Source organism: Acinonyx jubatus, chromosome D3, assembly GCF_027475565.1.
Source record: "Acinonyx jubatus isolate Ajub_Pintada_27869175 chromosome D3, VMU_Ajub_asm_v1.0, whole genome shotgun sequence".
Taxonomy (NCBI): Eukaryota; Metazoa; Chordata; class Mammalia; order Carnivora; family Felidae; genus Acinonyx; species Acinonyx jubatus.
Window position 1 is genome coordinate 1,304,931 of NC_069392.1, and position 21,594 is coordinate 1,326,524.

General features: G+C 55.8%; 1 long non-coding RNA gene across 1 annotated transcript in view; it reads left to right on the forward strand.

The window, feature by feature from the left end:
• Positions 1 to 9,606: 9,606 nt before the first annotated feature.
• LOC128312389 (uncharacterized) overlaps positions 9,607 to 21,594 on the forward strand; it is a 36,213-nt gene continuing 24,225 nt past the window's right edge. The window contains exon 1 of the long non-coding RNA XR_008291649.1: positions 9,607 to 9,957. This is a non-coding gene — a long non-coding RNA (uncharacterized LOC128312389). The remainder of the gene's footprint in view (positions 9,958 to 21,594) is intronic.

Sequence of the window (21,594 nt, forward strand, 5' to 3'; positions counted from 1 at the left end):
CTGAGACTGCTGGAGGGAGGATCCTCCTGGGTCTATTATAGGAGCTGGATGAATGGCTGAATATGACCCCTCCAGAATGGGCCATTCTCCTGCTTTTCAAAAAAGGAGGCCACGGCCTTGGCAGAGGACCCCTCCAGGACCACACAGCTCTTGTGTCAGCGCCAGGCTTGGGACCCCACCTGTCGGGTTGGGCTCTGACCACTTGCGGCATTGTCCGGGCGTCAGGGCCTGAGCCCCTCAGCAGCCTGGGTGCAGCTTAGGGCGCGGAGGATGCTCCCCATGGGCTCTCCCCATTCTCTTCTTTACCCAGAGCCGGACAAGGAGCCCCGTATACCCAGGGGCTAGTAGGCAAGGCTGTACATTTATCCCCAGAGGCTAACCTTAAAAACAGTCTTCAGGTCTCCAGCAAACCCATACTATACGCAACTAAAATGATGTTCTTCCCCAAACCTCAAGGAGACACATAATGAACAGTGAGAACTAATCTTTTACAACAAGCAGCAATTGGCTATTAAAAAGGAACTCCCTCAACTTACACCATCAGCCCTTTGGGACACATCTACGTGGCTTCCTGTGGCTGTGCTGTCAGTCAGTCCTGGAGTAAACCGCAGTCAGAGCAGGACACGTGCTGGCTTCGAAGCCTTGAGGCGGCCTGCAGCCTCTGAGCCCCCCGCATAGACACAGCACGTCCCAGGCTCCTGTCCCGCCTCACTCAAAGCGGGCATCCAGTCCTGCAGGCGGCAGGGAGCTCGGTCTGGACTCCCCCGGATACCTCTGTCTCCTAACCCACCTTCCTGGGGTGGAGGGATGAACAGGGTGGCCTCAGGTTGTAGCGCAGGGACAGACATGCAGCTGGACGCGCTGTTCAGTCTGTGCTGGGTTCTTGAGAGGTGACCTGATTGGCCTGTGCTCATGGTCCAGTGTCCCCTGGATACTGTCTCCATAGGAGCCACCTCATTAGCGCAGAGAGAACTGGGAAATCCTCCCCATCCCCATCACCTCTCTGCACTCCAATCCCCTGTGATTTCTAGTTTCTAGTCAAGGATTCTGCACCCTTAAGCACCCTGTAGACCTGACCAATTGTCTCTGCAGAGAATAGTGCAGGAAAGATTGGGGAATATGGGGAGTGGGGTGGATCGAGTCCGTGTCTATTTTAAATCCCAAAGTTTTCCTTAATTCACAGATTCTTCAGAGTCAGATGCCTAGCCATCTGCATGAAGCACTCTCTCCTGGAAATGAATCCCTGGGCCTCCCCAAAGGCCCATCCTTTATTATAAGTGAAGGCCATCTCACTGCTGTTGGAATATTCCTTTTGCTCTTAGCATCCAGAGAGAGAAGGCTGTGTCATTCCAGAATCTACTGTTGTTAAGACGGCGACAGTCTCCAAAGCAATCTACAAATTCAATGCAACGGCAATCAGACTTCCAACTGCCTTTTTGCAGAAATAGATGAGCTGATTCTAGAATTCCTATGGAAATCCGCATGGGTGATGGTGAGTTGGGATGGGGACTTCCTGGGGAGTCAGGCTTTGGTGCCAGAGGGGGTGGGAGCATCAGAGGAGCTCTGAGGTCAGAGTGGGCCTGAGCATGAGCAGGGGACTGTGGACAGGGCAGGGACAGGCACCACTTTCAGGAGGAGCAGAGACTAGAGTGGTCAGGTCATGTGACTTGAGGGGGGTCAGGGTTCACTGACAGGGAGAGACCACCATGAAAGGAGGTGGGGCCAAACAAGAGGGGGTGGGGCACTTGATGGGGTGGGGCCAGGTGAGGGTGGGTAAGGCCTCCCTGGTCAGTGCTCCCTGTCCATCCTTGGGGAGGATTCCTCATAATGACTGAGAACTCCCAAGGTTTCTCTCCTTCTGGCAGGTCCCCTCGCCGTGTCCCCTAGCCACCTCACAGTCACCCCTCTCCCTGGCTTCCAGCAACCCCAGCACCACCAGGAGCAGCAGGCAGAGTGGCCAACTGCACGTGAAAGGACAGGTCCTGTATCTTCAGGATGGTCCAGGGGGTTATTTTGGGTAGAGGGAGGAGCAGGCCGAGGTTGCCATGAAAGGTTTTCGGGCACATCCAGAGATGCGGCTGTCCCCGGGGAGCTCATGCCCCAAGACAAAAATGGACTCACAGCCGCCCTCCCTCCTCGCTCCTGCCTCCTCTCGGCTCCTCTGGTTTGCTCCACCGGCTGGCCGTGTTGGCGCCTTTTCTGCTGAGAACCTCAGGACTAGGTGTCACCTGGGCGCGGGGGTGACTTGAAAACACGTTGGGCTGTTTTGAGGGGACTGTTCTGATTGCAGACCCCGTGTGACTTCCCAGATTTTTCCTCTGTTTTGGCCCCGAACATCCCAGCAATTCCTGTGCCTGTTTCCCTCCGCTGCCGAGCCGGCTGACGGGCGGACTGTGAGCTGGAACCCGACGGTCCCGGGTCCTCAGGCTGTTCCTCTGGAGTCGGGGGGTTAACGGGACAGGGTGTGGGAAGCCACGGAGGCTCGCGCTTGAGAATTCAGACCCTCCTGGAGGGTCCCAGAGTCCCAGGGGGCAGTGGAAAGACCGAGAAACTTGTGTTCCAGGGTCGTACAGCCCTGGAGGGCTGAGGGGAGCCTCCGGACTGTGCCTCCTGCAAGGGCCCTTTTGTCCCCGGGGGCCGCCGTCCCCTGGCACTCCATCAGGGAAGGATGGCACTGCCTCTTCACTCCTCCAGGCTGTGCTGGGGGAGACTGCGGACCTCCTGATGGTCTGGGGGCAGGGCAGCTGTCTCTGAAGTGCACCTCCGACTCGCACCCACGCACACACACGGCCCATGGGTTCCGAGGTCAGTCGCTGCTGTTTTCAGTTGTCTCCCTGTCTGAGCACGGCGGTAGCCATGGGGGGAAACACCCCAGAGTGCAGCCGGAGGAATTCGTGAGCAAAGACAGGCATGAGTGCACCCCAAGTAAGACTCAGGGTGCCACCCTGTCTGGCCCTGCAGGGGAGCTCTGCCCATGGCTTTCCTTGGAGGAGGGTAACCCGGTGAATGTGGGGTCCCGGGGCCCTCGTGGGCTGTGTGAAGAAAGGCGTGCACAGGCTCACACGGAACGGTGCTCATCTCCCACTTGTGCTGAGCGTTCCTGGGGTGGCCGTGGCTCCCGCAGTGGTCCGTGGCCACAGGGAGGGGCTGTCTTGGCTCCTCGCTCACTGGCAGGGCAGGTCAGGACACAGGATAGAGTGGGCCCCTGGACATGGTGGGAGCGGGTCTTGTCCTCTGCTTTTCTGGGGCTCAGCTCTCCTCCCCTACACATGCTCTGCGTCCGTGTCCCCACGAGGAGTCGCGGCGGAGCGTCCCTCTGAGTGACGTCCTTCCCAGACTTGAGGGGAGCTTCTGCGCAGGCCCCAACCAGAACCTATCAGAGAGATGCTCTTGAGTTGCTGTGACTGGTATGTTCTCCCAGGCTGTTGGGGGATGGGTGGAACCAGGCCTGGGAAAGGCTCAGGCAAGTCTGCACAGGGGGCCACTCTGATAGTGAGCTGAGCCCAGCCTCCGGGGCCTCATTCTAGGAAAGGTATGAGGCTTCTCTGTCATGTCCCTCGTGAGGTGCAAGCATCCAAGAAGTTCTGGCCCTGGGTCTGAGTATGGGGGATGGGAGTATGGGGGACGACCAACACAGTGTCTAAAGACTGAGTTTCAGCTCAGGTTCTGCAGCTGTTATTCTGGAACATTCCTGCTACCCATCTGGAGTGCTGGTGATTGCAGAATGTTCTGGGTCCCTCATGTCTGCTGTCATTTACCACCTGAACACTCAGGTAGCATTATGTCCTTGTGTGACAGTACCCAGGACTCCGGCTGGCCTGCGAGCCGGGCTCCCTCCTCGGGGTCCCTTTCGTGTGGATAATTAAGTGCAAGCTGTCTCTGTCTGACGTGGGAGGTCGGCTGGGTGGTGGGCCTGAGTAGGCAGGTGAATGTTCAGCAGGTAGTTGAGTCTGTGAGTGGGAGAGGGGAGGAGGGAGGCAGCTCAGGACATCAGTTAAAAAAAAAAAAAACGAAGTCACAGAGGGATTTATGATTAAATATATCTTTTCCCCCAAATCTATCACCACTCAATGTAGAAGACACCAGATTTAGACAGTCTGTGGGTGTCTTTGTGGGAGCAAATCACAACTACTCATTGCTAGGAAAGGTTGATTTGAAAATGGTTTGAAGTTATTCATGCTAAAAATGAACATTTCATGAATAGTAATGTGAGTGAGTGACCGCCTGAGTCACTCAGGCAGCTGCCTGAGTCAACTGCCCACCTCTTGGCTTGGGGCAGGGACACGAGGGATAGCACCTCTGGGTGGTGTCCTGGGAGAATGGTCATTTCTCCTAAAGGAAATCCAGAAGGAGGGGGGAGGAAAACAAAGAGAACAGAGGTCCAGGATAGGAGCCAGTTTTGAAAGTCTTTAAATGGGAAAGTCAGGGAAGCCTCTAGAAAGGCTGAATTGCTGGTTGATGTAGATTCATTGAGCCGGAAAAGAGCAATGTCCTGCTGCCTGAAATCACCTTCAGCGAGGGGCTCAGGAGTTAACTTGAAAGACAAATGAAGGATCATTTCTGCAGCCACACATCTGCCCTCATGTTCTCACTAATGGGATTGCAGATGTAGGGAACGCAGTGGGATGGCCTCATTCCTTCTGGAGGATTGCTCAGAGCACAATTAACAGAGGAAGACCAGCTGTGTCCAGCAAGAGGGGGTCGGAAGGGCTTGGGCTCCTGGCTAATGGGGGTGGGGCTGAGGCTTCATGATTTCCGGGAGGTAGAGGTCTGGGAGCATCTCCCACAGAGACAGGCCTCCAGGGGAGCTGGCCCAGCTCCGGACAGCTGGCTGTGTCTCCTCTGCCTGCCTGTGGCTCCATCTGTGAGGGCACACACCTGTGACATTGATCCGGCAGGATCCTCGGCCACCACCTGCCTGTCCTGGGGCTGCTGCCTAGGGAGAGATCTACCCTCCTGTGCTGCAGAGTCCTTCCTCGCAGGTTTAGGGGTGTGTGTGTGTGGGGGGGGGCATCTAAAAAGCACCACATGTACCGTGGAGGGACCAGGTATGTGCCAGCCTCATTCTCTGGATGCATCAGCAAACAGGATTTTCTTAGGACAGATTTTGGTTCAGCAGCTCTGGGAGGGGCCTGGAATTCCAAATTTGGATCAGGCATTGGGTGATGCGGGCACTGCCTGTGCAACCGTCCCTCCCCTGGGAGGGGAAGCAGATGTGCAGGGGCTCCAGGTTCCCATAACCCCGGGAGGGGACCCCAGGGCCCCTGGTGTCTGAAATCCTCCCGACGTAATCATGCCGTTTCTGTTTTCAATTCTCTTACTTTTTTCTCATTTTTATTATTTGAAGGTAGTATGTAAATTTATATCCCCCCTCCCACCATTCCGCCCCCTTCCCGGCCTCTGTGGACACGGGCGTGCGATCGGGGCGCCCCAGTTGCGGCCTAAGCCGGTCGGGGTTGCTGGTCCAGCTCGGGTACCTGCTCACAGCCAGCGGCCCACGTGGCTGACAAGCCCCAGGCTCGCGCGTCGTCGGCTCCCGGATGGCTCCGCCCATTCCCCAGAGCCCACCCCATTGGCCGGTCTGCTCACGTGTCCACCTCCAGCCGATCGTGCTGCACGCTCGTGTTTATGCTGATTGGCCGCGCCTGATCGCCCGCCCGCTCCTGAACCAATCGCTGTGTGGGAGTCACCCGCCCCAACCCTAAAGCGGGGGGGAGGGGGGGCTAGAAAGGGAGCCAGGACCCCGCCCCGCTCTGCTTCGCCGGGAAATGAGGGCACGTGAGCAGCAGATGTTCCGGAATTGGACGCAGGAACCGCCAGAGCGATGTCCGCTTGTGTGTCTTCGCTCCCAGGTCCCCTGCCAGGTGCTGGCCGTGCTCCTGCACTACTTCTTCCTGAGTGCCTTTGCCTGGATGCTGGTGGAAGGGTTGCATCTCTACAGCATGGTGATCAAGGTCTTTGGCTCAGAGGACAGCAAGCATCTCTACTACTATGGGATAGGATGGGGTAGGTGGGGATGGAATGGGGCAGGTGGGGATAGGGGGCAGGTGTGTGGAGTACAGGGGGACGGGATGGGGAGGCGGGGATAGGAGGGGCAGGTGGGGATATGGGGCAGGTGGGGGAGGCGGGGATAGGAGGAGCAGGTGGGATAGGAGTGGGGAGGTGGGGGAGGCAGAGATAGGTGGGGTAGAAGGGGGTAGGTGGCCGTCTTTATCCTCATCCTTCTTGGCACCCTGGGAGGGCAGGAGTGGAAGGAGAGTCCCCTTGGACAACAATGGCAAAGACCTCTTGTTTTTTGTTTTGTTTTTTTTTTTTATGTTTATGAGAGAGAGAGAGTGTGTGTGTGTGTGAGCATGGGAGGGGCAGAGAGAGGGAAACACAGAATCTGAAGCAGGCTTCAGGCAATGAGCTGTCAGCACAGAGCCCACTGCGGGGCTTGAACTCCCAAGACCAGACCCTGAGCTCATGACCAGAGCCAAAGTCGGATGCTCAACGGACTGAGCCACCCAGGCACCCCTCTTGATTTGTTTCTTTAACTTTGTTGTTGTCCACACCGAGGAGTCCCAGTGAGGCTCTGTGTACTGCTGGAAGGTTGGGCTGTGTAATGCCACCTGGAGACCTTGCGTTCGCCATAAGGCATCTACCAGACACTAGAGACTTGCTACTTGCTTCTGGCTTTCTCTAGATAGGTTTAATTTTCACAGTCCTCACTGTACCTGAAGATAGCATGTGTTTTGTGCTTTGAGTTGGCAAATAGAATTTCTTTGATGATGAAGTGTAGGTGGAAATATACACCCCTCATTTCTGCTTTTCTTGGCATGAATGGCTTCATAAGTCCCTTGGAGGGTGGAAGAGGGGGATATTGGACTTCGAGGAGCAGCTGGGGGGTGGGGGGAATCCTGAAGGAGGTGCCACTACTGGGAGGGGCGACTCATGGCAAGAAGGAAGGGGTAGATGGATGCTGGTAGATAAACCATCTCTGTCTCATCCTGTATTACTTACTGAACTTTTTAATATCTTTTATTAAAATGTGAAAATAGGGGAAGGGGATTAAGAGTACACTTATTGTGGTACACACTGAGTAATGTATAGAATTGTTGAATCAATGTACACCTGAAACTTGTAACACTGTATGTTAATTATACTTGAATAAAAAAAAAGAGCAAAGGAAAAAGCTGCCCAATTATTGCAAAGTCAAAAAAAATATGAATTTTCCCTTTGCCATAAATGTGCTCCTGACAAGGAAGGGACTACAACATTTTTTAAAGTTTATTTATTTATTTATTTTTTTGAGAGAGAGAATCCCAAGTAGGCTCCTTGCTGTCGGTGCAGAGCCTGATGTGGGGTTTGATCCCATGAACCATGAGATCATGACCTGAGCCAGAGTCAAGAGTCGGATGCTCAACTAACTGAGCCACCCAGGCATCCCTACAACAGTTGTCTTAACAGTTGCGTGATAACCACGATGGGGCTTAGTTCCGAAGACAAGGGCTCTTTGCTTCCCCTGTTTGAATGGCCGAGGACTCTTGACTAGTGGTTGTGAGCCCGCACGTCCCCTGAGACCAGACAGGACACATAACACCTATGAAAGGGCTAGGTGTACGAGAGTAGGTGGTGGGGGGGGGCAGTACTTGACCACCTGAAAGCCATGTAAATTACAGAAAGTTCAGGCCCTGTTGAGTCCAAGTGAAGCAGTTTTGAGGGCCGGGCCAAGCACCCCCAAGTTTGCTGACTGACCCCTGTTGTGTGTACAGTGACACCATAGTTTCCAAACCCAACAACTTAAATACACCTGTGTGGAGGAGACATTCTGTAAACACAACCACTCACAGATGGCAATGTAGATAATCACCTTAGGTTTATTTTGTAAATTCAGATTATCATTTTCTTGGTGGAGACCCCAGACCCCCCCCCCCCCCCCCGCGCTGTAAATCTGTTCCTCTAAACAAGGTCTGTGGAAACATTAGTATTTATAGCAAAGTGCTCACTGTGCTTGGGCTTCCTACGGCTCCCTCCAAGAGGTGCATTTATTACAAGGAGCACATTTATTACAGCTCCTTGGGTGACTGCAGCTCAGCTCAGGTGGCTCCAGTGGATGAAAAATTGGATGATGCTGTGTTGGCACCTGAGCTCAGGAGGGAAACGGGGACCATTAGAACATTCTGGAGCTCTCCAGGGCGAGTAGCTGAACTCAGTGAAAAGTTTCAATCTGCCCAGGTGTTCCCAGTGCCCCAGGGTGCAGGCATGTTTCCGTCTTCTCTTCTTGCTGTCCCCTCATCCCACAGGAGGGAGGGAGTGGGCTCCAGGCTGCCAGAGCCCCGCCCCAGCCTTCCTGGAGACAAACCAGCAGATGCATCACTAGCTCTGCTGGCTGACTCCAGAACGCTCCACTGTCCTGAGAGGCCAGGGCGCTGGCCTCCAGTGGCCCAGCTGCCATCACCACCCATGGCTCTTCTTCCTCCTCTGCCCTGTTTGCTTAAGCGGAGGGCAGCATGGGCCTCAGAAAGTGTGCGTCAATGGTGAAGACGGGTTCACACCGGTCTGGGCTGACTCAGCCCGTGGTACCCTTCTGTAGACGGGGAGGCTACAGCTGAGGGGCCAGGCTCTGCCCGCCTCCCTGCAGAGCTGGGCTCCAGGCAGGAGCCTGGGGACACAACCTGCTGGTGACATGCAGCATGGCTTTTCCCTCACCCTCCTGCAGACCTCTCCCTGTATTCATCCGGAACCCAGCCCACATTCTCGGTGTGTAACCCGAGACAGACCGACAGACAGACAGGGCCTGACCCTGGACCTCCTCAGCGTCCATCATCATCCATCATCATCGTCGTCGGTGTCGGCCGGAGGTCGGGCCCTTTAACGACGACGCTCACGTGAGGTTCAGCATGGCTCCCTTACGTGCTGGGGTCAAGAAGAAGTGTGGCCAGCCCTGAGAGAAAGGCACTTCAGCCATGCCCGCCGAGGGAGCCGCACACTCAGGGCCCCCACACCGCAGATCTGTGAGCAAACTGGGTCGGTGTATCCCCAGGCCCAGCCTGGGGAGGAGCCCTGCTGGGAGGAGCCCTGGTCTGTTTGGAAGCTGCCCCGGAGCATCCGTGGCGGGCGTCTGCTGGGGTCCTGACGTCTGCGAGAGCGAGGACGTGCCCCGTTTTGATCTTGCGTTGGAAGAGGGAGGGCGTGGTGAACCCCGTGTGCAGCGTGGTCAGCGCTCGGGGCCTGGTGTGGTGTCCGGCAATGGCGGGGGTTCGGGTGCCAGCAGGGGACGTGCGGGAGCCTCTCTGGGGGTGCGGCACGGGAGCTAGTCCCGGATGGGGCTGTAGGGAGAGAGTTCCAGAAACGCAGGTGGGGCCGGGCCTGGTGCACTAGGACGGGGTGGAGACCATGCGTGGTGGGCGCAGAGGGGGGCCCACACGTCCCGTCCCAGAGCTCGGGCTCGAGGAAAAGCCCGCGCAGACCGGGACGAGCCCGTGCGCCTCCCAGCATTCCCTTCCCACGTGGACACGTCCAGGGTGGAAGCCACGCCGCTTTCCCGAAGTCCCTTGCAGCCGCCCTGCCCCACGTGACCCGCGCCCGCCAACCAGAAGCCTCCCGTGAGCCTTGGCGCGGGAAGAGAGCCGGGAAGGAAGATGGCGTCGGGGTTTGTGAGGCCGCGTCGCCTGAGGGGACGGTGTCCCCGGCGGGCTGGGACCGAAGGGCAGCCTGGGGTCTGTCGAGGAGCCCGTGCATGCGGCCCCTGAGTCTCTGCCCACGACGGGCCCGGGAGCGTCCCGACGTCCCCAGGGGCCGCCCAGGGCCACCTCCCCCGGGCGAGTTGAAATGCGCAGGCTCAGACCCGCCCGCACCGCCTGCGTCCCAGGCCACGTGTCCCCCAGGCGCAGGGGCCGCGTGTGCTCCTTGACCTCGGGGAGCACCTGTCCTGCGCCGTGCCCGGTCCCGCTGTCGGCGCTCCTGTCGCTACAGGTAAGACCCTGATGACGGAGGAGCCGCGGGCGGGACCCCGCCGGGGAGAGGGACCCGGTGTTCCCTGCGTGTGTCCCTCCTGCCGCTGGACGCCGGGGGCCACACCCCTGCACACTTAGACCCGAGCACGTACACGACTCAGGCGCGCCAATCCAGGAACATTCATTCACTTACACACACGGGCAGAGCTACAGAGACACGGGCTGGGGTGACGTGGCCCCCCCGCCTCCCTGGAACTGCAGGAGTGAACCGAGCCTGCCGGACTTCCGCCCCTCGTCCCACCTTTGCGCTGACGTTGGACACCCACGAGTCCACGGGGGCGGGGTGTGGGGGGAGGGTGCTGTAAGGAGCGGCCCCAGCCCCAGGCCGGGTGGAATGTCCTAGTTCCTGCCTCGGGGGGAGGGGGGGGGTCACTGGGGTCAGCTCCACTGGCTGCACGTCGCTAAGGATCAAACGCTAATGGCTTTTTGGCTGGGGCTGGTGGCGACCAGCACTGAACCCCGGGCACTGTGTGCTCGCAGTGGGCACATTTGTCCTCAGGGCGGGGTGGGCTGCCGTGTGTCCTGACGTTTGTGGTAAAGCTGTGCTGTTTGTGCCTCTGCAGGGAGTTCTGACGCAGAGCTAGTGGGAACATTAGCTTCTGTCCATCATCAGAAATACTGTTTGTTTTATAAGGGTAAATAATTATTCTCAGTTAAGTGTATCCCACAAATCAATTACAAGGAAGAAAATCAGATTTGAGAGAGAGTCATTGTATAGTATATTGTACTTCAAATTATAATTCTGTAAAACTTCATTATTTATGTCTAGACCAAAAGACATTGAATTTTGATTATTTAACTACATTTCCTGCTGTTCTTAGGAGGATGGCTGTTTTTATAAAGGCCTTTTTTCTTATTTATTGAGAGTGTTGTTTTTGTTTGTTTTTTTCTCATGTTGCATCTGGAAGTGAGCAGCACCATCAGGGATTTCTAGGAGTCTCTGGGAGTCTCAGAGTTTGTCCTGGAAGGTGATTCTGGAAGGACGTGATATTCGTCCTGGATAGTGTGCTTTCGTCGTTGTTACTGTCATTATTATTGCCACCTTGTCAACATCACAGTCCCCATCATCAGTGTTGTCACCGGCACCATCACAGCCATCACTGAACTGGTGCTCACCCCGGCCTAGGCACGGCTCTAAGGGCTTTCAGTGTAGTATTTCTTTGTCATCATCCATTTGAAGGGAGAAACTGGGGAGCAGAGAGGTGAAGAGGCTCCCCTCATGTTGCGCAAGTGGTGAGCTGCAGAACCTGGACCCACACCCAGCATCCTGGCCCCAAGTCCTTGCTCTCTGCCGGCTCTGTACTGCACCACCACTCCCCCCCCACCCCCCCATCTCCACAAACAGCCCCGGTCCCAATCACCCAATCACTAGGGTGTTGTCCTCCATGGCTGTCTGCAGAATGCCGCCCCGTACCCCCAGGCCTTTCTCAACGCACCGGTCCTCCCGCCTCCCTCTGGTTCACCTCCCCATGAAGCTCCTCCTAGCGTCTCTCCCCAGAAGCTCACAGCACTGCTCTGTCCCCTCCTGCCAACAGCCACCTGCAACACAGTCCTGAGGATCCAGGCAGTGGTCCTCCAGTTGGGTAGACTTACCCATCCTAGCACCCTGAGCATCTTTCTAGGAGGTCTGCTACAGCCTGTTAGTCCAGCAGTGGCCCCGATGGTGGCCTGAAGGCACAGGGTCGGGGAGAAGGAGGAGGCGTTTATCACTTGAGATTCCTGGTCTCTCAGCGTCCTCACATCACAGCCCACAGAAAGTGCGTGGCTGTGGCGTCATTCCGGTATGACATGCATCCACTGCCCCAGCTAGTCTGTGGAGCCCACGGCTCTGATGTGAGTTATGTGATGTGTGCACAGCTGAGAGATTATGAGTTTGAACGAATGGGATCGAAGCAGAGAGAGCCTGTCCTACCCCACAAGGTGGCTGTGCTGACACCTCTTAACTGAGGGAACAGAGGGAGCTCTCTGTCTGATCTCCTTGCTAAAGATACCTTTATCTTATAGAGAATCTAATCTCTCTCTAAACTTACATGGTTTTCCTGCTGTAGCAAGATTAGGACATGGAATCAGAACAGCCCGTGTAAACCCAGCTGGGCTTCCCACTGACAGCCATAGGAGCAAAGCCAGCCTCCTCGGGAGCGGGTCTCTGCCCTGGGCAGCCCGGGAAGTGGTGACCCCTGCTGTGGTCCCCTCTGAGACCCCAGCCCTGGGAGAAGGACCCTCAGTCTCCCCTGGCCAATGTGGAGATGGGAGGAACCAGCGTCAAGAACGCTCACTGCTGGCCGTGCTTGTGGGCACTTTAAGTACAAGACCAGCCCCCTAGATCCTCCTTCTGAGAGGTGGGGATTGTTTATTCTCCGTCTGCAGAAGAGGAAACTGAGGCACAGAGTGCTCGCTCATTTCTCCAAGGGACACACTGGTGAGTGATGGGACTCGAACTGCCGTCACCATTAGCACACGCAACGTAGCCATTGTCGCGGTTTTCCTTTTCCATTAACGAGGGTCGTCTTTGTATCACTGATGTCTTTGAGAAAGAAGAACTATTTTTCCTTGTGATTTGGCTTGTTTCCCTACAAAGCAACTTTTTGCAAGTGTATATACATTATTCAGATACTTACAAAGTAAGTATTCAGATACTGGGAAATTAAAACTGTTGTGTGGAATAAGACAAGTAATTCATGTTCAGCAGTAGTATTTAGATGGATCTCCTTTGTTTTTCTGCAAAGATACATAAAACACATTATGTAAGCACATGGTATTTCATAGGCAGCTTCTTCCGCTGAATGACGTCATGACACTGCAGGCTGTCACCCTGCCACCTGTGCTTCGTGATGCGGGCTCTCACCCATGACCCCCCCCTTCCCACCTGTCCTCATCCCTGCTCAGGACAAGCCTCTGCCCCATCTCCTCTTTCCATCCGAATCCCACTATTTCTTGGTCATCAGCTCCTGATCTGCCTCTTCCAGGAGACCCGCCCATATGTTCTCTGAGTCCCCCTCCTCACGTGGGTCATAGCTCATAAGTGATTCCACTCACTCCCTTGTCACATTTCCTGAGAAACCACTCACTCCGGGCCCTGGGCTGGGTGTTAGGCACCCAGGGACAAGCCTGGCCGACCTTTCCTGAGCACTTACAGGCACCATTTACCTGCGTGATCTCCTTAGCTCCATAGCAGCCCTGTGAGGTCCGTTCTATTATGTCTCTGATCTAGACAGAGAAGGTGAAGGGAGGTTGGCAGGTGGGCAAGTGGAGAAGCCAGGTTTCGCCCATGGCCAGCTGAATCCAGGGCTGTCCCCTAACCCTCTTGCCTGTGAGGAGGTCGCCTTGTATCACAGGACCCTTCATCTGCCTGTCCTGTGTCTGGACAGGCCAAGCAGAGCCCTAAGTGTTGTGTGCAGCTAAAACTTGTTTGCAAGTGACAGAAAACCCAGCTCTAGTCGGCTTTACACAAAATAGGGGATTTCAGATTCAAGCTACTCCACAGTCCAGGGCTGGAATGGCCTCTCCAAGGCTGGATTCAGACCCAGGAGCGCTGTTGGGCCTGACCTCTCTCTCCGGGTCCCTGTCTGATTTCTTCTTTGGGCTCATCTCCACTTCTCAGGCCCCCCTCAGGGCTGCAGCAGTGTTTCCAGACCTCACACCGTTGGCTTCATGTCCATAGGAGGTCCCCCCCGGCCCCCCCCCCCTTGTTCTGGATTCCCAGTGGTGGAATGTCAGTGGTGGGTGTCCCTTGGAACAGAGGGTGTAGGAGCCAGTGTGCTATTCACCACAGTGTCTATGACGGTGCAGTGAGCAGCAGTGTTCCAAGTAGAAGCTGCCTCATGAGCCTGGGTTATGGAGTGGTGGTGATGTGGACCAAATCCACATCCCAGAAAAAATGAACAGGAAGCATGAGGAATAAGCCTCTAGTATTATATATATACATATATATATATATATATATATATTTTTTTTTTTTTTTTAACATTCATTTTTTGAGAGACAGCATAAGCAGGGGAGGGACAGAGAGAGGGGGAGACACAGAATCAGAAGCAGGCTTCAGTCTCTGAGGTGTCAGCACAGAGCCCAACGCGGGGCTCAAACTCACAGACCGTGAGATCATGACCTGAGCTGAAGTCGGACGCTCAACCAACTGAGCCACCCGGGTGCCCCTATTATTATATATATATATTTTTTAGTTTTTTTAAATGTTTTATTTATTTTTGAGACAGAGAGTGAACAGGGGAAGGGCAGAGAGAGAGAGGGAGACACAGAATCCGAAGCAGGCTCCAGGCTTTGGATCTGTCAGCACAGAGCCCGACGCGGGGCTCGAACCCACGAACTGTGAGATCGTGACCTGAGCCGAAGTCGGACGCTTCACCGACTGAGCCACCCAGGCACCCCTAGTATATATTTTTTAACGTTTATTCATTTTTGAGAGACAGAGACAGAGTGGGGGAGGGGCAGAGAGAGAGGGAGAGACACAGAATCCAAAGCAGGCTCTAGGCTCTGAGCTGTCAGCACAGAGAATGACGTGGGGCTCGAACTCACGGACCGTGAGATCCTAGCCTGAGCCGAAGTTGGACATTTAACCGACTGAGCCACTCAGGTGCCCTGAGTCTCTGTTATTTTAGACTAGAGATATGGGTAGTTGTTGTTATTGTTGCATAAACTAGCCCTGTAGACATAATGCAGGGCCAATGAGGGTGTGGATCCGGCATTTTTGTGTCCTGTTTCTCACGCGGAGCTGCATCCGCACGGGGCCCCGGTAGATACGTGTTGACTGCTGGCCGCCCATCGGCTGTGCCCGTCACTCCTGTTTGCCTGGTCTCTGAGCTGGTTTCTTTCTCGGTACCGTCCCTCCAGCTCTTACCTCCTGGCTGCAGCCCGAAGTACCTGCAAGGTCCCCACGTGTCCCAGCGGGTGCTCGGCGAGCTCCGGCTCATCCTGCTTAACGGTGGGAATGAGTCTGGCTCCGACCAGCTCCCCTCGGGGCCTCTGAGCCGGGCGTGTGGGGAGAGCCGCCTGGAGGACGTCGCTGGGGAGCTGGCCTCACGTGGACACAGGAAGGAAACAAATGCCCGTCATCAGTGTTCTGGTTTCGTCTGTCTCCACAGTTCTGGGAGCGACCGGGCACTGGCTGCTGGAATGTTCCCTGAGGTCAGAAAGGGCCAGGGCTCCAGTGTAGCATTTGCTCGGCTGCAGACACACCTGGTGTCCCGTCAGGCAGGAGGCACGTCCCTCAGGAACCGTCTCCTCCTCCCGTGGGACACGGTCCTGAAGGAGGCCTCTGTCACCAGCGGGAGCTCCCTCCGCCCCAGCACCGTCCCGTTTCCGTCCACCCTCCCCTGCGGGGCCCTCGTTCCTGGAGGTCAGTGCACTCAGTGTATTCACACCTGGGTGGTATCTGTCCTTGGCTCCTGTTCTGGGGGCCCTGCGTGTCTCCAAGTCAGGCAGGGGTGGGGTGGAAAGTGGGGGCGTCTTGGGGAGGCGCCTGCTGAGAAGGAGGCTTCTGCCAGAGGGGCCTTCCTGCGGCAGGTGGAGGAGGCTGGACCGCTCTGTGGGCTCGAGTCGGTTTACTTGGGATTAGCGACCGGAAACCACACCTGCCACATCCCATACACGCCGGTTTCGGTGGATTTGCTGCTGATCTCGGTGCTAGAAATTGCTGGGCCTCGGGAGACGCCTGATAAGCAGAATTTCACGAGGGAGACAACTTCACACAAGCGACTGCAGTCCGGTCTGCTGCCAGCGTGGGGGTGTGTAATTTTACGAAGGCGAGTTTGCCCTTTCGGGGCTCCTCGGCTAGAAGACGGCGGTGGCTCCTGGGATGGAAGGAGCCGGCTCAGGTGGGATTCTGGCACAGACGTGGCCCCACGATGACCGTTGTTCCTGCCGAGGTCACAGGTGTGACCGTGAGGTCACGTTGTCCCATGCTCCGCCAGCCCCAGGATGGACCTGCTCCTTCCCGCTCTGACTCGGTGGTGACAGAGCTCTGGCCGCCTCATTTCCTGCCAACACCTGGGCGGGGTCCTTCTAAATCTCATCTTGAGTGTCTACACCCCCTCTTGGGTATTGATCCTATATCCTGTCGTTTTGTGTCCAGGACGAAAGTCAGTGTTTATTGCCTAGAGTGGAATGGACACTTGGACCCAGCGTGCGCAGTAGCCTTGGTCGTGCCTGGGCGTGGCCTCTGACCGAACCCCACCTGAGCACCCAGTGTCTTCCTGCCTCTGGCCAGCACATCCAGCAGGTGTGGGAGCTTCCTGGTCACGATACCGATATCCCCAACCCAATTTTGAGGAGAAACAGGTGCAGTAGAAGGCAGGGCTGGGAAGAGGTGGGACCTGAACGGAGTCTGGGAAGCCTACTGGGCTGGAGATGCAGCCTGGGGCCACCGGTCACAGGAGGGAATCAGAATGACCTTCCCAGACAGGCTGGGCGGCTGGCGGTTGCCGTGGGATCCGCTGCCATTGGGACACAGACTGGGCAGAAGGGGAGGGGGATCCCCTGCCAGAAGGAAACGCAGGGTCAGGGAAAATGGGCACACGTGAGTGTCCTGTCCGTCCACATCTCACCTGGTGGTTCCTCCCCAGTTGAAACACCGTCTGGGGTCAGTGACTCCGCTCCCCTGAGGGCTGTGAAACAGTGGTATCTGGTCATACCTGTTTGCCACCTCTGGTGGCTGCCATTCTCCTGCGAAGCAGAGCCATTGGGAGGCAGGAGTGGCTGAGTCCCGTCTCTGGAATCATCAGTGTACAAAGTAACGGTGGTCCTGGCTAGGACTTGCCTATAACACACAGACACAGAAAACCGTTATTGAGGATGTTTGGGAAAATTAGAATATAATCTGGGTGTCAGACTGGGGATGTTGTGTATAGGGAAAATGTTGCTCTCATGACTTACATGCAGGCCAGAAAAACCAAAAACTCTTTCCTTCCCTAAGTGACCCCCGAGAGTCACTCACTCCTCAAGAGTACGATGAAATCAGGAAGACTGCGGGCGTCTTGCACGCACATGTGCACACACGCTCACTAGCAGCGTGGGGTAGCCGGCACCGCTCAGACTGGCGTGGGATTTTACACGTCTGGACTTGGAACCTCCTCTCCTTCAGTCCTGCCCGCGTCCCCTGTGACTGAGACTCAAGCTCATTTGAGGAGAAGGTGGACGGTTTAGGGTCGAACGTGGGCAGTTGTGTGCTGTTCTCGGGTCTTCGTCCCTCCCGCGTCCTCACTCGTCCCGGACTTTGGGTTTGGACACGCGACTCGCTTTGGCCGATGGACGGAGTCAGATGGGACGGGGCCGATTCCACGCTGAGACTGAAGATGCCTTGGATGTGTCCTGGGTCCTCTTACAGCTCTGCTCTTGTCCTGAGAAGGACAGGCCTAGGCTAGCCCACCGGTCCTGGGGAGACGAGGCACGTGGTGTGGGTTCAGACCAGGCCAGAGGTGCCCCACTGCTGACCCGTGAGTGGGTCCCACCAGACCACTGGAAACCCCTGCGAGGAAGGCCCGGGTTAGCCGACCTCAGCAGGTCTGCAGGCCCGTGAAGGCAGACGGCTGCTGTTGCAGGGCCTGTTTTCGGGGAGAGTCATGCCGTCCTCCGTGGCAATAGCTGACCGACAGGGTCCCCTTCCAGTCCGGGCAGCCAGGAGTACGTGGGCGTCCCGGTCCTACAAGTGCCTGGGCCCCTCACCCCACCGAGACAGCAGCTCTGGAAAAGTTGGGGGAGCCTCCTCCCTACCGCATCAGTGAGGATACCAGGCGCTGTCGGGCTCCACTGCTTTCCAGACGCTTAACGGGCAATTTACACCTCCTGTAATAAACACATAATTATTGCTTATGAAGGTTTTAGGACTGCATTATGGGAATGATCTATCTTTGCTCAGGAGTTAGTGGGAAAAAATACTGTCCCCAACCAAGCCTCCTCCTGGACGGTGACGTGCAGCGTGTTTATCCACAGCAGGGGATCGGATCACAACGGGCTTTTATGTTCAGAGGCAGGACTCCCCCCCCCTCCCCCGCGAAAACCCTCCCCAGTGGGTGGACGATCAAGCGGGTAACACGTCAGACGGTGAGAAGTCGTCCCCGTTCCTGGGGAAGAGACTTCTAACCCTTCTCGCCAGCGCTGGACTGATGTGGGGACCCCGAGGCCGCAGAGCCTGCGGCAGGTTGAACGGACCTGGTGAGAATCTTCGTGCTTATCCAGTCGTCCTAGGAGGGCGGCAACACAGCCTACCACGTCATCAAGTCCCCGTGATGGGGCAGTGAGGGCCGGGACCCCCCAGCCCGCCGAGGACACAGGCGGGTCTGGGCTGGGAGAGCTGCCTGGAGGCCCCGGACCCGCACGCGCTGTGTTCTGGAGGACGTTACAGGACTTTCGGGAAGCGTTCAGAAGTACCCTGTCTGTGCTCCCATGGGCATGGGCCTGACATCAGGTGCAGCCACGTGATGTGTTTGGGCCCGTTGCAGAGGGATGCCACCACAGTTAGAAAAGCGCTCCGTGGTGAGCCCTGAGAACAGCCTGCCGGCCAGCCCCCTAACCCAGGAGGACAGGAGTCACAGGATCTGACCCCAGGCCTGCGGCTCAGCGGGAGCCTCACCTAGCTTAGCCACTTCCACCCCCCTCCCCTGGGTGAGCCCCACTGCGCTCCCTGAGCACCGCCAGCCTGTGCCCCTCCAGCTACATCTTCCCCACCACCACTGCCCAGACGGCCCCCTGCTCCTGGTGCAGAGCGCCTGGCTTCAGGCTGATAAGCTGTCTGGGCTGAGCCAGAAATGGCCTTTGAGAGCAGGCCTAGCTGCTGCCCTGCCAGGAAGAATGCCCTGAGTGACGGCTCTCCAGCATGACGACACGGATAAACTAAGCCTCCCACATACAATAAAACCAGTCTCCCTTCTGTTAGTGTCAGGCGTTGGGTGGGGTAAAGATAGGAGTTAGAGTCAAAAAGAACATTTGCAGTTTAAGGCTTTATTGGGAGCGAAGGTTCCGGGTGAGGTTCCGTGACTCAGGGAGTGAGAGGAATCAGGGAAGTCGCACCCGGGTATGGTGGGGTAGGGTTTTTAAGCTGCAGCAGTTCTGGGTTTAGGTTCGGGTGGGTCTTTCTTTCGTGCCAGGTTGTGCTGTTGCTCAGTGATTGGTTGACCTTCAGTTCGTTGCGGCGCGCTGGCGAGATGGCCGTCCCCTTCCAGGGACATCCTAACATTCCAACCTCTTATTGGTGATAATGGGCGACGGATCTGATCTGGCTGCTTCTTGCGGGTGTAAGGGCAACGCCATAGTATGTGGGGTTTGAGGTGGGAATGTGGGAATAGGGCAGGACCACCATCTGATGAAATGCGACCTGGAAAACTTCATGAATTCGTTTCTGTACGAAACGGAGAAAACAAGGTAAGAGCATAAGTATTATACAGATAGCAACTAGTGGGGTGACTATGGTGAGGAGCCAAGTTAGGAGGGGTGATTGCCACCAGGAGGTTAGTGGGTGTGAGGATCCTGGGCGGGCGGATAGAGTTTTTTGGATTTCCTTTAGGGGTTCTATATTGGTTTCAACTAAGCCTGATTTATTGAGGTAGTGGCAACATTCTTCCCTCAGGAACAGGCATGTTCCCCCTTTTTCTGCTGTCAGGAGATCTAGGGCTCGTCGGTTTTGTAGAGTGACCTATGCTAGGGAGTTGATCTGCCTTTGTAAGGCGGATAGGGAGGTTGCTGAGGCTTCTTTTGCGATTTGGAGCCTGTCTGACAGGTCCCTGGAGGAGGTAATGGAGTGTGCGAGGGAGCCGAGCCGGTCCCAACCCCGGTGGCCAGCAGGGAGGTGGCCAGGGATAGTTCGACCATTAGTGGCAGGAAAAGGGCTCATTTTTGGAGACAGAATTCGAGGAGTTGATGGAGTTCTTCCTGTCCATATAGGGTGAGTTGGGGGGTAATGGTGACTGGGAGACAGATAAAAGCATTTTTGGGCATTTGTTTATAAGCTGTGCCATTACACCAATAGAATCCCCCTGGGGGAGGGTCGTGGCTAGGCATAGGCAGGGGGGAGGGGCAAGTTGGGGAGGCCTGAGAGGAGTAGCATATTGGGTGAGACGTGTCGCCTTGAGGGGTCTCAGTGAGGACGGGAACCTGTAGGGAGATTTGACTTCTGGAGTGGTTGATGGAGTTAGTGGTGTTGGGAAAGGGGGTGGGTAAGGGAAGGCTATTACTGGATCCCACTGAAGGGATGCACAAAGAAAGCAGTGTGACAGGTTGGTTAAGCCTGAGTGGTTAAGCAGGAACGCTCCTTGTCTGATTAATGTAAGCCATGAGAAGGGATCTTGTGCCGGGGGTGTCTGTAGTTGTGTGTTGAGCTGGTCTTCTTGGTCTGTGATTACTTGGGTAACATCTTTAAGGTTGGAGAGGGAAGGAGACATTGAGGGCTCATAGGTTCGATAGATGGTTAAAGAGGAGATGGGGTTAGAGAAATGGCCGTTCTGATACAGTTTGCCCTTTATTCCAGTTTGCCAGCAGGTATCCCATGGATCAGGGACAGTAAGGGTAAAGTTGCCATTTTTTAAGCAGAAGTGGCCCATTCTTGGTCCTGTGAAACAGTATAGGTTGAGCCAGTGTATGTTACAATAGTGATAGGGGCATCTTCCATATTGGTCGGGGGAGGTTTGGGAGCATATTTTGTTGGTCTGGTCATATAAAAAGCAAATGGCGGGAGTAATCCACGTAGAGGCTTGGAGGGTGTTGAAGGAGGGAAATTTAAAGGTGACTTGATGTTGGCACCCAACAAGGGGGCAAGGGGTAGAGGGTATGACAGAAGTGTGTCCATTAAAAGTTTCAGATAGGTAAAAAACCCACCTATAGGAGGGTTGTGAGGGCATAAGGGGGATGATGTTAACAAGGAGTAACAAGGGAAGTATCATCATGATATATAAGTATGGTTAGCAAAAAGGTAAAGGAGGAGATTTCGACGGGAGAAATCAGAGAGAGTTCCCTGAAGCCAATAGTCGGAGACCCAGGAGAGAAATAAGGGGAGGGTGATGGGGTCGGATGAGTGGGAGAGTTGTAGCTCGTGTAATATTGTGAGTGTGAAGGTGGAAAACCGAGGGGAAGGGTCCGTCACGAAGGGGCCTGTTGGGTTAGTTTGAGGGTGAGGGGGCCGGTTGGTTGGGAGGTCCATGACTCTTCTGGTATGGGGGGTAAAGGGGGGGCCCGCTTGAGGTCGGAGGTGTGAACCCACGAGGTGTGGCCCAATAATTTAGCAGCCATGGGGGTTGTGAGTATGACTGTGTAGGGACCCTCCCACTGGGGGGCAAGGGTTGGTTTTTGTCTTACTTAAAGGAGCACTGAGTCTCCTGGGTTTACAGATAGGGAGAGGAGAGATCGATGGGAGCTGGTAGAGTGAGGTCAGCGTACTGTCGAATCAGGTGTCGGAGCAGGCTGAGGTAAGGGAGATAGGCAGCCAAAGGAGGAGGATCTTTTGGTAGGGGTTGGGGTAACAGGAAGGGTCGCCCGTATAAGAGTTCAAATGGGCTGAGGCTTGTGGGTCCTCGGGGAGTGGCTCGGAGTTGGGTGAGTGCTATCGGTAGGAGTTGAGGCCAAGAGAGCCGAGTCTCTATGGAGAGTTTTATGAGAT